The sequence below is a fragment of the Neovison vison genome, chromosome 12 (genome assembly GCF_020171115.1).
Source record: "Neovison vison isolate M4711 chromosome 12, ASM_NN_V1, whole genome shotgun sequence".
Classification (NCBI taxonomy): domain Eukaryota; kingdom Metazoa; phylum Chordata; class Mammalia; order Carnivora; family Mustelidae; genus Neogale; species Neogale vison.
The window spans coordinates 62973636-62988523 of record NC_058102.1 but is presented as its reverse complement, the minus strand read 5'-3'; the positions used below and the strand labels follow the sequence as shown (position 1 = coordinate 62988523).

General features: G+C 35.6%; 1 non-coding gene across 1 annotated transcript; it reads left to right on the top strand.

Annotated features, from left to right (window-relative positions):
- Positions 1–12438: 12438 nt before the first annotated feature.
- LOC122892855 lies at positions 12439–12569 on the top strand. Its single transcript, XR_006381527.1, has one exon.
- The last annotated feature ends 2319 nt before the right edge of the window (positions 12570–14888 follow it).

Sequence of the window (14888 nt, the reverse complement as noted above, 5' to 3'; positions counted from 1 at the left end):
ATCCAGAAATAATATTGAAATACTATATGTGAAAAAATATGAAGCAAAAGAACTTCATGAAATAGAGTAATAAAAAATGTACACTTTTTATGGCAATCTTTTTTTTAAGAGTGTCCGATCAAAATCTTAACCCTTATGAGTAACGATTACTAGTGTTGCGTGCAGAGTTGTAGAATGTGTGGCAAAGTGCTTGGCTTATAGTTCTTATTTTTAATATTGTGTCTCATTAAGGAAAATTTTAAAAAATCTGGCTCAGTTTATACATATATATGCATAATTAATGAATATAAACTTTCTAAAAACAAGTGCTATTAACACAGTTAATGAATGCTTGTTGACTGATAGAATGAATAGTTATGTTATAAAGTTGGCTTTTTTTTTTTTTTTTTCTTATTAGAACCCAGTTGTCTCTGCCTCAGCTTTCAGGAGTCATCCTTCACCATAAATAGCATCATCCTCGACAACTGAGTATCTGGTCTTGGAAGACTTTCTCCTCAGTATTTCTAGAATCACCAAGGAATGTTTACAGGCTCCAGAATTATTCCAGTTATCACTGCTACCCAGTGCTCTGTTCCTCACGGCAGACTTTGTCTCCTTTCTACTTTGGGTCTCCTCCTACAGGCTGGAAACTTCTTTCCTCAGGCAACTGTGACTCTCCCTTTGGTATTTCATTCCAGCATCGGCCCACAGTAGCCCCAAATCCCCACAGCAAAGACCAGCCAACACAATTTAACGAGAATCTACTAAAGGTTTGGGTAGAATACAGGGAAATAAACACACACACACACACAAAATTGGATTAGACATATAAAATCTCTCAACATTCTTAGACCAGGCTATGCTACAGTTCCCCTTGGACAATTCTCAGTTGAGTGAGCGTTCCTTCAACTATCATTAAAAGGACCACCACACCTTCCTTCCTGTATCTTCCTACAAGGGAATCTAGACCACTGTTCTCAGATGCCCCCCCCCAAAAGGGATCTTGAGCCACTCTTTCCAGAAAAAACAAAACCATTTACAATATCTATTCTTGGAAGAATAGGGCTTTCTCTTCTTTAACCCCCACCCATTCCAGGCTCTATCTTTGCACAGCATAAAGGCCAATTAGCAGCAACAAAACTATCTTCCCCCCCCAAAAGAACACATGATTCATCTGTGAGAAAAGCTACTTTCAGCTTTGAAATAATACTGACCAATTCACATACACTCACAACCACATTTATATTAAAGCCATCAATATGACCAAATAGGAGTCCAGTTTATTCTACATCTGGATCAATGAGATACTTTCTGATCATGTGGGTCACACTCCTATATTCTGACCAGAAAAATATTTTCGGTGTACATTTTCAAATGGCAACAGAAGAATGTGTCTATTCTTAAGAAAATGGTAAAATAAGAATTTTGTGAGTATATTTTCAAGCCTCTTATTTAAAGAAAAGTAATAGTAACAATTATTTTAAAGTATTTGAAAACCTTGGGAGGAAATGTCAGGACCAAACAAGCCTGCAGCTAGAAAATCTACTGTACCAGTATTTCTAAACATTGTACATTTGAATAATCAGGAGAAGTCCTGTAAAATAGTGATATGCAGGTCCGATCCCCAGTGATTCTGATTTGTGTGGGGTGTATCCTAAGCATATTTTTGTAAAAAGCTCTCTACGTGATTCTACCTGCAGCAAAGATTGATAATCTGCATCAGAAGGGGGAGGGAGTGGGCAGTGGAGAACAGGATTACAGACCCTCCCTCTGAATGGTGTCAGTAAATTTTAAGCAGGTGGAACAAAGCACTTTCTGCATTTGATCAGGAAGACACACATTTTCTCCCCCAGAATCTGAGCAAAAATTTACTTGTGTTGCTCTTCCCAGAAAATTAGACTTTTTAACTATAATTCTTTAGAAATTCATGTCTAAATCTATAATTCATCTTCTTTTTTTCAGAGGAAAAAAACAGGTCTAAAATTTTACATTTTAAAAGACTGGCTTTAAAAAATTAAAAGTAAATAAACAAGTAAACAAAAGACTGATTTAAAAATAAACCAACATGTTCTACTCTTGATCTGGTAGAAGTGAACATCTTGGCCAAAATAGTTTAACAACAAAAAAATTGAATATGTATGAATGTAGCTAGTGATATTTGTTAAATTGGAGCACCTTCAGTGGGGATTTAAATGTTGAATTTCTAACTCATACACAGGGAACATGGTACCATTTCATAAATTAATGTCATTTGTAAAATTTAAAATTACTCAAGTTTTTTTGTACAGTAGGGAATTAGGGATAGATGACATAGGAAAATACTAATTTATTGTACACCTTTGAGATATTTCACCTCATTTTCCAGAGTCTAAGCTATAACCTAGAAAGCTCTGCACTACTGATACGCATAGTAACACATGCTGATCAAACTTTCAGAAATACCCAGCTGCAAGTGTGCACTGATAATATAACTTGAATATTAGAAAGGGATTATCTTACTCTAGACATTTTCCCCCTTCAGAGACAGTTTGGACTGAGCCAAAAAAAAAAATTAGTTTTCGTATTAAAAGTTTATCTAATTATCTAGAAGTATCTATCCAGTTTTGCTTTGCCCTCTGCTCTTAATTAGGGTATTCTACAACTTTGTAAAGATTGTAAACTAACTTATAAAAATCTGACAGCAATGCAAATTATTCCTGGCAAATAAAAATTAACGATAAATTTGAAAACGAATTTCTCATGTGAAGAAGCATTACTCCTCTCCATAGAGAGTATTGCAGCTCAAACGTTTGAGCTTTTTATTGGTTTATTTTTGACTTGTATGACATTCATCAGTTGCATTATTCTGAATTCTTCAGAGAAATGACCAACAGAATGGAGATACACACACATACACACATGCACACAGAAGGAGGGAGATAGGGAGAGAGAAATTTGCTGTAAAGAATTGGCTCACAACTATGGAGGCTGAAAAATCCAAGATCTGCTGTTAGCAAGATGGAGACCTAGAAGAGACAATGGTACAGTTTCAGTCCAAGTATGAGAGCTTGAGAACCAAGAGAGCTATTGATGTAAGTGCCAGTCTAAGCCAAGTGCAAAGGCACGAGAAAACCAATGTCCCAGCTTGGAGATAAAGGCAGAGACACGGAATCCTTTCTTACTCAGTCTTTTATGCTATCCGGGCTTTTGACTGATTGGATGAGGCCCACCCACACTGGGAGAGAAACCTCCTTGACTCTCAGCCAACTGATTCAAATGTTAGCCTCATCCAGAAACACCTTTACAGACACATTCAGAAATGTTGAACCAAATATCTGGGCACCCCAGGGGTCAAGTTGGCACATAAAATCACCATCTTAACTGGTATCCATACACATCTCCTTGAACTACACTTCATCTCCAAATAAAAAGAAGGCCATACTCCATCTAAGATCATATAAATCTCCTGCATACAACCAGAAGTACATTAATATCTTCCCCAGAAGAGACGGTAAATTCCTTGAGCGACGCTTACTCTTCTCCTCATTATCCCATAACTTAAACATTGTGTTATAAAATTAACAGTAAATATTATGATATGAAGTCAATATGTCTCACATTACATGATAAGAAAATAAAAGTAGGAAAATAAAAAATATATATGGAAAATGCCTTTGCATACATAGACATATATGTATAAACACACAAAAATATACCAAAACCAGGCGGAATACTCATGACAGTTACAGTCCTTATTTCTGTAATTGGTCACATGGTCATAGCTGGTATTTATAACTTTCATTCCTGTAGGGTCTGGACCTTTAAGAATCCTGCCTGGATTGTGTTACTGTAGTTTTCCATTGACCTTAATCACAAGGCATGGTAATTCTAAGAGATGCCCTGAGAGAGCTCCTGTATTCCAGACATTCTTTCTTACATTCACTGTAGAATAGTAATCTAATTTCCCCTTGGTAGTCAGGATCAATTATTCCAGCTGGCACAGTAATTCCCTTCTTTGCTTGTTGATTCAGAGACATGAGGAGTCTAAGGTGGCTGGGCAGCAGACTTAATTTCTAGTTCAATGGAATCATTGTTGTGTCTTCTGGTGGAAGTATTTCTCCCTTTGGAGTCAAGACTTCTAGGCCACAGCAGAGCATTACATTGCAAGAACAGGAAGCAAACATTTTATTAGTCACTCACAGGGTTAGTAGTGGTGCCATTCCCATTTCTACCCCTGGGTTCTTGTCTATGGGAGAAAGAGCACCATATACTGGGCACTGATTCAGAGTCTATCTATTTCCCAGAGAACCTTGCCTCAACCCTGTGAGGTATTGCCACCTAGCTGGCACTGTGATTGAGTCTTCAAAAGGCCATTTCCTTGTTCTATCAAATCAGCTGCTTCTGGATAGGAGGGACGATGGTATACCAGGAAATTCCATGAGCAGGAACCCATTGCCTTACTTCTTTGGCTGTGAAGTGAGTTCCCTGATAAGAAACAATGCTGTGTGGAATACCATAATGGTAGATAAGCAGAAGCACAGCATGCAGGAATCCAGATTCATATCCCAGTTAAGTATCTCTTCCAGCAAGAATGAAACGCTGATCCTTCCACAACTGGTGATGGTAGAGGTCAAGTTCCTGAGCCCACGAATAACCTCCATCCCTGCAACCATAGCCACTTTGTTCAAGAACGCGTTGGACAATGACAGGGTGGCTGAGTAAAGAGGCTGACTACTATCCACAGAACAAGTCCTTCTATCCACGTGGTAATTATTGATTAGCAGCAGACACATATACATATACCCTCACAGATGTATGCAGAAATAATGTTTAATCAAATATCTGGGTACCTCTTGGTCCAGTCAAGTTGACAAAATTAACCATTACACCAGTTGTGCATGTAATTTCACAATTTTTCCCTATCATTCTTTCATTTTATCACTATGAATACTCCTGTTTTGTTTTTGGATGCAGGTTCAAGTTTGGGTACCAATTAATGAATCTTCGATGTGCTCCCTTTATAAGAGTTATATTTTGAACTTCTAAAAAACCGTGAGCATTTTGGAGGTTTCACTGAGATGTCCAAGGAAGCAAAGCACAAATTTGCTTTCCTCTTAGAATACCCTAATGAATCATTGAACACTAGATCAAAAAACTAGTGATGTACTAATTGAATTTAAATTAAAATAAAGAAAAAAATGAGTACCAAGCAGCAATAAATTAACTTTACTGACTTGGATTTCTTTATTATTTTCATTTTGTATTATATGCTTGTATTTTCTATTTCTTAAGTTTGGTTCTGCTTCTAGTTTGTATAGGACAGCAAAAAATGAAAATTTGTTTTCATGATCTGACCGTTAAAGATCTGTCATGGGTAAAGACACAGACTCTGATAGGTGAGAGATAATAGATTATCCCAGTTACTAGTCTTTTTTCTTAGTTTACTTGTGAGTTCATATCAATTTAGAAAATATTTCATGCTTGTTGGGAAAAAGAACAGTACTTTGGGATCTGAACCAGTGATTCGTGTGTGTTGTGTTCCTGTGTCCTAAGTTGTGAAGTAAAGCCGCAAAGTCTGTGTGAGCATCTGTGTCTATAATTGAGAAAAAGCTTTACTTCTCATTGTGTGAGTGTGGAATATTTTCCTGCTCTAGGGGGTATTAATATTTTAGATAGAAAGTCTCTAAAAATAAATAAGATCTGTTCTCATAGAGAAACTGTTATCATGGACATAACTCTAATATCCCCAGAATATAAAGACAAAACTTCTGATATTTTAAAAATGTGATTTTTGAAAAACAAACAAACCTTTCTCACCAAAACTGTTAGCTGAGATGCATTTTTTCATCTGTGATTCAAGTAATGTCAATAAGGTGAATCTTGAACAAATCAGACCAGCATGACAATTTTGGATTAAAAAATCCTCTGCAACCCCTAATCTCCCTATAAGTATACAGTAAAACTGTAAAAAGTATTTTTATAGTATTTAGATTTGTTTTCTCTTGAAGGGACTAGTTAATCTGTGCTTCCCAAGCATCATACAATGATTTACTAATTAGAAAAGCTAATATTAGTCCCATAAAGTCTTTTTAAAGTTTGTCTACTCAGATATCCATTTGAGCAATCCATAGCCCTATATAATTTTTAAGTTAGAATACTGAAATATTGGTTACCAAATAGTTAATTTTATGTGGATAAACTGTTATTAATATAAATATATTTTAAAGACTGTACATCTTACAGGAAGGCTCTGGAGATTTACCATGCTCTCACTGTGAAGAATATTTTCTCACCTTTATTGGAAGACAATTTTCCAGGGATCTCTTTCATTTCCATATGTCTTACAAGCAATAACAATGGCTACCTTTGCTCTGGATTATTTTTCCAAGGATATTTGTGTAACAAACGGACTTGGAAGACAGTGTTTCTCTCCACAGTTGGGGGCAAGGTTATTTACAGGCCAGATTAATACAGTTAATGTTGCCAGATTAATATAGTTAATGTTGTAAATTTCATTTCATTTCCTGGCAGCCTATTGTAAAAGATTTAGGTTTCCTAAACTCCATTTTCTATAATACAAACTCACTGTATGTCCAGCATCCACCTGGCCCCTTTCCATTTGTCCTTCCAGAAAGTGATAAGCAAGGGCAGCGGATGTGAACATGACGATCATGCCACTTGCATTGCTTGAGTAATAAACAGTCCCTTGTCTCTGACCCAGGAGTATTGTATGTTCTGCAACATCCATGAAACTATGGCAGACTAAACTGTTTGAAGTAACAGCTTATATTTTATAAGGTAATGTCACAATTCCTGCAGACAGTTGGGAAACCAACAAAACACTTTCCACACCAGTATTAAAGAGAGAGAAAAAACAGAATTCATTAGTAAGTAACCATTTCATATTTACATACATGTGGAGGTAGCCTGAAAGTGTCTCTGAAGGCTGGATAGAATTTCACGCGTATTTATACACTTAAGTGGAAAAAGAACAATTAAAACTTCTCAAATCTTCTTGGAAGATAAAATGGTACACATGTGTCCTGATACACTGAGAGACAACTCTGAACTAATTCTGAAGGTGTTTATAGTTCCAATGGTCAGAAGGACCAAGACTTTGCATTGTCAGATCAAAAGGTTGAGACTTTTATTGAGACTATAATGTGTTAAGGAGATACCCTTAGGAGGAAAGGAGGGGAGGCCTGTGTCTCTCTCCTCTTCATTAAAAAAGAAAGGTTGATCATTTTACCCCATACTCAACACTCAGGGGAAAAACTGATCAAATTTTTATGACATAGTTACACATGTATCTCATGTGTATAGACATAGACAGTATTACCCTTCTTCAATAATTAATCACATAGGACTGAATGAATGGATAAAGGAATCTATTTTGTGATTATATATGTTTTGTTTGGAATATTGATTTTTCTTAAGATTTTACTTATTTTATTTGAGAAAGAGAGACTCAGTGAGAGAGAGAGAAAGAGAGAGAGAGAAAGGAGCACACAAGAAGGGGGGAGAACCAGAGGCAGAGGGAGAGGCAGACTCCCCACTAGACAGGAAGCCCTACCTGGGGCTCAATCCAAGAACTCTGGGATCATGGCCTGAGCCAAAGGTAAAAACTTAACCAATTGAACCACCCAGGTGTCTCTGGAATATTGATATTTTTGATGGGTGTATGAAAGCCTCTTAATATTTTTCTATCTCTAACAATCAGTTTTTTAGACTATGTTTTTATAGACTGAAAGGAAATATTCTTTAAATAGTATCTTTTTTTTCCTAAGAAATCTGTAAGACCAGTTCTCATCCTTCAGAAACAAATATTTTATTAACTCTTTAATTTTAATGGAAATATATTTTCATAAGTTCATAGGAATCCTTTTATTTTTAATTGGGATATCATTGCAGAAATCACTTGTGCAGCCAAGATCATATCCTGTTGGAGAATAAATCCAATGTAATCAGAACTAAAAGCCCATGAAGGAACAAAGGTTATAATTTGGGTCTGGAATCAGAGTCCATGGCCCTCTAGGACATGGGTCTTGTACCTTTGGTTGATTTCAAGATCAAAGCCTCATAGGCAGTATAATAGATCAATTAATTCCTCACTTAAGAACACTTCAGCAGGTCTTGTAAACCTTGAAGAACTAGAATCCATACGCATACAGAGATACTGAAGGTGTAACCTAATGAAGATGAATTTCTTTTTTTCTTTGCCTCAACAGAATAGAACAACAAATAAGAGTTATTTAAAATTCAACAAAAGCAAACCAGAAGCTGTGGAGCATATTGTTAGGAAACTCTATTTTTTGCTACACCTCTGTAACTGACCAAAACACTGTGACCAACTTTATGTTTGTTTGTTTGTTTGTTTTAAAGATTTTATGTATTTATTTGACACAGAAAGAGAGAGAGAGAGAGAGAGATCACAAGTAGACAGAGAGGCAGGCAGAGGGACAGGGGGAAGCAGGTTCCCCACTGAGCATAGAGCCCAACGTGGGGCTGGATCCCAGGACCCTGAGATCATGACCTGAGCTGAAGGCAGAGGCTTAACCCACTGAGCCACCCAGGTGCCCCCTTTATGTTTTTTTTTTTTTAATCAACAATAATCTCTAGAATTTATTTAGGATCACAAGGTGATACTGCCATACAAAAGCACTGTCTAATGGGCACAGCCAAGGAATTTCTGATTTTGAACCCCTGGATTTGTTACTTATTGTTGGTTAGGATATATCTTCCTACTCTCAATGGGTAGACATTAACTTGTGTAATACTATAGCCATTTTAATGAATTTTGCCCTGCAGAGATGCAAATGGATCTGAAATCCAAAGTTTTACTTTCTTTCTTTTTTTCACATAAGATGTAATTCAGCTTTGTGTATAATTTCTTAGTCCTCTCCCACCATTCTTTTACTTAGTCATTACAAACACTTCTGTTTCTTCTAAACTCTTTTTGAAACAGCTTCACCGCCCCCGTTTGCTCATTAATGTGCTAAATAAATTTTCATTTCAAAGTCATGTTAAAACTTTAAAAACTAAATTTTGATGAAACCGAAGGGTTGAAACAATAATAAATAGGGCTTTTTATATATAAATATATATTTATGTATTAGATATAAATATGTTTTTACATTTAAATGTATTTAATAATATATATTTAACAAAATACTAGCAAACCAAATTCAACAATATATTTAAGAAGTCATTCACCACAATCATATGGGATTTATTCCTGGGTGGAAAGAGTAGTTCAATATTTGCAAATTAAGCAATATGGTACATCAGATCAATAAGGGAAAGGATAAGAAACATATGATTATTTCAAAAAACTCAAATGAGCATTTGAGAGCCATTCATGATTAAAAACCATCAACAAAGTAAGTTTAGAGGGAACATAAAGTCCAGATAAAAGAACCCACAGCTAACAACATCCTTAATAGGGAAAAACTGAGAGCTTTCCCCCTAAGGTCATGAAGAAGACAAGGATATCCGCTCTCACTACTTGGATTCAACATAGTACTGGAAGTCCTAGCCACAGCAGTCAGGCAACAACAACAACAACCAAAAAAGGTGTCCACACTGGTAAGGAAGATATAAATTTTAACTATTTGCAGAACACATGATACTATATATATAGAAAATCCAAAAGACTCTGCCAAAAACCTGCTAGAACTGATAAACGAATTCAGTAGTCACAGGATACTAAATCAATGTACAGAAATCTGTTGCATTTGTATATAATAATAATGAAGCTGCAAAAAAAGAAATTAAGAAAATAATCCCATTTAAAATTGAACCCAAAATAATAAGATACCCAGGAATAAATCTAATTAAAGAGGTGAAAGACCCGGACTCTATAAAACATTCCCAAAAGAAATTGAAGATGACACAAGGAAATGGAAAGACATTCCATGCTCATGGACTGGAAGAACAAATATTGGATCGGGAGGGAGACAAACCATAAGAGACTCTTAATCTCCCGAAACAAACCGAGGGTTGCTGGAGTGGGGAGGTAAGGATAAGGTGGCTGGGTTATGGACACTAGGGAGGGTAAGTGCTATGGTGAGTGCTGTGAAATGTATAAGCCTGATGATTCACAGACCTGTACCCCTGGGGAAAATAATACATTATATGTTAAAATATATATATATATATATATATATATATATACTACCTAAAGCAATCTATACATTTAATGCAATCCCTGCCAAAACAACACCAACAGTATTTTTCACAGAGCTAAAGCAAGCAATCCCAAAATTTGCATGGAAACCACAAACAACCTCAATATACCCAAAGCAAACTTGAAAAAGAAAAAGCAAAGTTGGAGGCACCATAATTCAGGACTTTAGGTTATATTACAAAGCTATAGTGATCGAAACAGTATGGTACTGGCACAAAAACAGAAACATAAATCAAAGGAACAGAATACAAAAATCCAGAAATGAACTCATAACTCTATGGTCAATTAATCTTATAGAAAGGAGGAAAGATTATCCAACAGGAAAAAGTCTCTTCAGCAAATGGCCTTGGGAAAACTGGACAGCAACATGCAAAAGAATGAAACTTGGCCACTTCCTTACACCATACACAAAAATAAGCTCAAAATGGATTAAAAACTTAATTGTGTGACATGAAACCATAAAAAACCTAGAAAAGTACACAGGCAGTAACTTCTTTGACTTTGGCCACAGCGACTTCTTTCTAGATATATCTCCTTAGGCAAGGGAAACAAAAGCAAAAATAAACTATTGGGAGATGAAGATAAAAAGCTTCTGCACGGTGAAGGGAACAATCAAGAAAACTAAAAGTCAACCTATGGAATGGGAGAAGATAATTTTTAAATGGCATATCTGATAGAGGGTTTGTATCCAAAATATATAAAAGAACTTACATAATTCAACACTCAAAAAATGGATAATTCAATTGAAAAATGTACAGAAGATATGAACAGATGGTCCATAGATGGATGAAAAAATGTTCAACATCACTGATCATCAGGGATATGCAAATCAAAACTACAATGAGATACCTGTCAGAATGGCTAAAATCAGTAACAAGAAACAGTAAGTGTTGACAATGATGTGGAGAAAGGGGAACACTCTGGCACTGCTGGTGGGAGTGTAAACTGGTATAGCCACTGTAGAAAACAGTATGGATGTTTCTCTAAAAGTTAAAAACAGAATAACCCTATGATCCAGCAATTGCACTACTAGGAATTTATCCAAATACAAAAACACTGATTTGAAGGGATACATGCACCATGATGTTTCTAGCAGCATTATCAACAATAGCTAAATTATGGAAATAGCCAGGTGTCCATCAACTAATGAATAGATAAAGAAGAATGGTGTATGTGCACACGCATGTGCACGCACGCGTGCATTCACACACACTGGAATATTATTCAGCCATAAAAAGAATGAAATCTTGCCGTTTTCAACAACATAGATAGAGCTGGAGAGTATAATGCTAAGTGAAACAAATCAGTCAGAGAAAGATAAATACCACAGGACTTCACTCAAATGTGGAATTTAAGAAACAAAACAAACAGGACAAGGTAAAAAAAATGAGAGACAAATCAAGAAACAGACTCAACTAAAGAAGACTAATTTATCAGAGGGGAGGGGGTTGGGGAGATGGGTTAATTAGGTGATATGGTAAGAAATAGAAAAAATATATATATATACATATGTTTTATATACTAAACATATATTCTATACATAGATCCTTTAATAAGCATAAATAATCTATATAGTGGCCTATGTGAATTCTTATGGAATATTCTAATTATTAAGTTTTAACCTATTCACAAACTATAAATGAAACAAATTATTTGACATTTTCTCAAGGACCTTAATTTGGTAATTCACCTGGCTTCAAATTTAATGGCTGTAAACATGATGTATTTTCCAATGCTGAGATTGAAAGATTCCATAGATATAAATTCCCTGAACTTACGTAGTTCACTAAAAAAATGAGATTTTCCTCCAAACCCTTTCAAAAGATGCTATATTTTTTTTTAAAGAGATGCTATATTTTTGGTGCTCTAAAGATCATTAGAATAATTAGTAGTTGTATCTCTTATGTAATTAATTGCATATAAGACCCAGATATCACCATTATAATCCTTTTATAGCCACTATTAGTTTTTTTAAGTATAACATATAAAGATCACTTTGGATACTTAAAATTATTTTTTAAACTTTCAGTTGGCATTTAAATGGTTTGTTATTTGATTGTACTCTAATTTCATATACTCGAGCTTAGTGAGGATTTTATCTTTTTAACTTTATAGCTATGATGGTTAATCACTTTGAAGAATTTTTAACTATTTTAAAATTGTATTTTGGGTTTATGTGATTTGAACAAATATATCAGTAAAGGTAGTAAATCCTCTTAAAAAAAACAAAACATAGAGTTTTAACTGAGGATGAGAGTTTCAAGGCAATTCAAAAGTCAAGAATTTTAGATTTCATATCTAGATCCAATCTTTGAGAATTATAATTCATTGGCTTCTGGGAGTCTGGCAAGATATACAGAAATCTCCCTCTCAGTATAGGAGGGCTGTCCTATACTGAATAGGGCTGGCTTTCAAAGATGACAATTTACAACGTAGGAAAAAATCATTGGCTCTTGAAAAAATCTTATTTCTAGGAAATAATAAGTGAAATAGCTTCAATGTGTATGTGTGCGTGTGTATGTTTTAAATGTAATGCTGATGAGCCAAAAAGTGAGTATGTCAGAAATATGAGTTTTTCAGAAAATGCACTTTAAAACAGACTTTCATGACATTTAATTTTTTTCATGACATTTAATTTTTAATCAATTCTCATGTTTATTCTATTTAATCAACCATTTTTCCATATATACTCTTAAATGTTCATGCCTTAAATCATTCTTATTAACTATTTTCACCTACTTGTGTGCCATGGAACCTGCCCTAACCACTCAGGAACTCAGAGATTTAGTTTTCAAATAAAAGGCTAAAAGTTGGAGTAGGAAGAATATTTTATGAAAAGCATAATCGACTTGGATTTTGCTAGGTAGTCTTAGGAGTCACTTTTTTTTCCCCCGTCTGTAGATATAAAAAATGAGTTGAAGTTTGAAGATTCACCAACCTGTAGGAATTTGATTAGAACTTTCTACAATCCCTAATGTGAAAGGGATGATTTTTGTAAATCACAAAACCTGCTATTTCTTCCAAATTTCTTAGGCTTACTGCCATGTCTGCATGCACTTCATGTAGCTTAAAATGATGGTCTTAAGAAAGTCAAAAGTTTAAACAACATTTATCTATCTATCTATCTATTTATTTATTTATTTATTATTTTTTAAAGATTTTATTTATTTATTTGACAGACAGAGATCACAAGTAGGCAGAGAGGCAGGCAGAGAGAGAGAGGAGGAAGCAGGCTCTCTGCTGAGCAGAGAGCCCGATGCGGGGCTTGATCCCAGGACCCTGGGATCATGACCTGAGCCGAAGGCAGAGGCTTTAACCCACTGAGCCACCCAGGCGCCCCTAAACAACATTTAATAGTCTACGCTTTTTGAGACAGTTAAGAACATATGATTTATTTATCAATTAATTTTTAGTAAAATGTTATCTTTTATGTTTAGTATTTTTCTTCATCTGCTGGGGGTGCCATACCATAGACTGGGTGGCTTCAACAACAGGAATTTATTTTTCACAGTTGTGAAGGCCAGAAGTCAAAGGTCAAGGGACCGGCATGGTAGGGTTTATTCTGAGGATTGTGTTCTAGTTCATAGGTGGTTCATCTCATGCGGCCTCCAACGCCCTCTTCCTTGACCCCTGAAGGAGCGAGAGCCGAACACTCTGGTCTCTCTTCCTTATAAGGACATCAGTTCTGTTGGATTAAGGTTAAATGAGGTCATCAGAATGAAGCCCTAATTACTTCTTATAAAAGCTCCATCTCCATATACAGTCACAATGGGGGTGAGCTTAGGGCTTTAGCGTATGAATTTGAGGCAGACACAAACATTCAGTCTATAAAAGTATTTTTTTTTCAGGTATTTTGTATTCCAGTATTCAGTCATTAAAGAGAAATTTCTTTTGCTTGGATACTATTGAGAAGGTTATAAGTGAGTTCTCTGCAAAAAAGTACTGTTTGCACAAATCTGTGGGGAATTTTCAGGTACACATTTAAGAGTCGCAAAACTTTCCCTGTAATCCAAAACTTCTGGATTCAAATTCAAGGGTTTACACTGAAAAATGATGATATGTCATTCCTCCTAGTATTACCAATCCAAGACTGATATGATCTACAAGTTATATTTTTTTAATATCATGTAATTTTAGAAAAGATGTCAAAAGTTGTTGAACGTGAGTCATTCTAATGACAGGAAAAGAATTTTTTGTAGAAACTGCGCTTCAACATCGAGGCATAAAGATACCATGATAAAGACTCTTGGTTCATCTCTCCCTCCGCCCTATTTTAAAACTCACCCTTCCCTCCCCACATTTCTATTCTGAATTTGAACAATATTCAAGTTGCTCAAGTATTAGATTTGCAGTGAAGGCAACAAGAGTATTAAAAAGGTTCAACCGGAGGAGAAAACCAGGGGTAAATCATATCCATAAACAAATACATGCCTTTTTGTTTATGCTAGTGTGGGGACTGGCTACACAGGTGGGGGGCCTATTGGGCAAGCCGTCAGGAAAAGAATGTCATGAGCCACTCCCTGAGACTGGAGTGGAGGCTAATGATCGCAGGTGGGAGGCTCTCCACCTTCAGCTCAGGTCATGATCCTGGAGTTCTGGAATTGAGTCCCGCATAGGGCTCCCAGCTCACAGGGAGTCTGCTTCTCCTTCTGACCTTCTACTCACTCATGCCCTCTCTCTCAAACAAATAAATATTAAAAAAAAAAAAAAAAAGAAGAAGAAGAAGAAAAAAGAAAATAAAAGC